The sequence below is a fragment of the Otolemur garnettii genome, unplaced genomic scaffold (assembly GCF_000181295.1).
Source record: "Otolemur garnettii isolate 467f Iridium unplaced genomic scaffold, OtoGar3 scaffold00031, whole genome shotgun sequence".
In the NCBI taxonomy this organism is placed as follows: Eukaryota; Metazoa; Chordata; class Mammalia; order Primates; family Galagidae; genus Otolemur; species Otolemur garnettii.
Genome location: NW_003852426.1, coordinates 815,535 through 817,322, shown reverse-complemented (window position 1 = coordinate 817,322; position 1,788 = coordinate 815,535). Strand labels below are relative to the sequence as shown.

General features: G+C 49.6%; 1 protein-coding gene across 4 annotated transcripts in view; it reads right to left on the bottom strand.

The window, feature by feature from the left end:
* Positions 1-1,788, bottom strand: part of CUNH6orf136 (chromosome unknown C6orf136 homolog) — a 9,564-nt gene that overhangs the window by 1,165 nt on the left and 6,611 nt on the right. The gene's annotated exons all lie outside the window — the stretch shown is intronic.

Below are 1,788 nucleotides of genomic sequence, written 5' to 3'. Positions count from 1 at the left end.
CCTTAGCCGCTTGAGCCACAGGCGCTGAGCCTCTTTTTTTTTTTTTGAGAGTCTCACTGTGTTGCCCTGGGTAGAGAGCTGTGGCATCACAGCTCACAGCAACCTCAAACTCTTGGGCTTAAGCGATTCTCTTGCCTCAGCCTCCCAAGTAGCTGGGACTACAGGTACCCACCAAAATGCCTGGCTATTTTTTCTTGCAGTTGTCATTGTTGTCTAGCTGGCCTGGGTTGGGTTCAAACCCACCAGGCTCGATGTATTTGGCTGGCGCTGTAAACACTGTGTTACAGGTGCTGGGCTACAAAACTTTATTTTTTTTGAGACAGAATCTCAAGCAGTCACCCCGGATAGAGTACTGTGGCATCACAGCTCACAGCAGTCTCTAACTCCTAGGCTCAAGCGATTCTCCTGCCTCCACCTCCCAAGTAGCTAGGATTACAGGTGCCCACCATAATGTTTGGCTATTTTTTGGTTGCAGCCATCATTGTTGTTTGGCAGGCCTGGGCTGGATTTGAACCCGCCAGCTCAGGTGTATGTAGCTGGCGCCGAGCCGGTTATATTTTGTTGTTGCGGTTGTGGTTTTAGCTGGCCCAGGCCAGGTTCGAACCAGCCAGCTTTAGTGCATGTGGCCAGCACCCCACCCACTGAACTACAGGTGCTGCCCCCAAAACTTTTTTTTTGGAGACAGAGTCTCACTTTGTTGCCCAGACTAGAGTGCTGTGGTGTCATAGCTCACAGGAACCTCAAACTCTTGGGCTCAAGTGATGCTCTTGCCTCAGCCTCCCAAGTAGCTGTAACTACACGTGCCTGCCGCAACACCCAGCTATTTTTTTTTTTTTTAAGCGACAGAGTCTCACTTTTGTCACCCTCGGTAGAGTGTGTGGCATCATAGCTCACAGCAACCTCCAGCTCTTGGGCTTAGGCGCTTCTCATCTCAGTCTCCCAAGTAGCTGGGACTACAGGCGCCCGCTGCAATGCCCTGCTATTTTCTTGTTGCAGTTTGGCCAGGGCTGGGTTTGAACCCACCACCCTCAGTATATGGGGCCAGTGCCCTGCTCACTAAGCCACAGCCACCGCCCTTTTTTTTTTTTAGAGACAAGGTCTCATTCTTGCTCAGGCTTGTGTCAAACTCCTGGGCTCAGGTGATCCACCCACTTCAGCCTCCCAGAGTGTTAGGATTACAGGTGTGTCCAACCCCAAAGCTTTTTATTTTTCCAAAGCTTAAACATTTGTTTGAACTAATAGTTCTTAGACTTTGCTATGTATTAGATCACTGGGGAACTTTAAAATCATTTTTTTTTTTTTGAGACAGAGCCTCAAGCTGTCCCCCTGGTAAAGTGCTGTCCCAGCTCACAGCAACCTCCAGCTCCTGGGCTCAAGCGAGTCGCCTGCCTCAGCCTCCCAAGTAAGCTGGGACCACAGGCGCCCGCCACAATGCCCAGCTATTTTTTTTTGGTTGCAGCCATCATTGTTGTTTGGTGGCCCAGGCTGGATTCAAACCCGCAACCCTAGGTGCACATGGCTGGCACCCTAACCACTTGAGTCACAGGCACCAAGCCTAAAAATCTTGATGCTTGTATGAGGCCCCAGGTTCATTCCCTGATACCTCCACCAAAAAAATAAAAAATAACATTAAAAATCTTATTTTAAAAAAAGAAATCAATTTCACTAAGTACAAAAAAAAAATCTGGCTCAGTGCCTGTGGCTCAAGCGGCTAAGGCGCCAGCCACATACACCTAAGGTGGCAGGTTCGAATCCCCAGCCCGGGCCCGCCAAACAACAATGATGGCT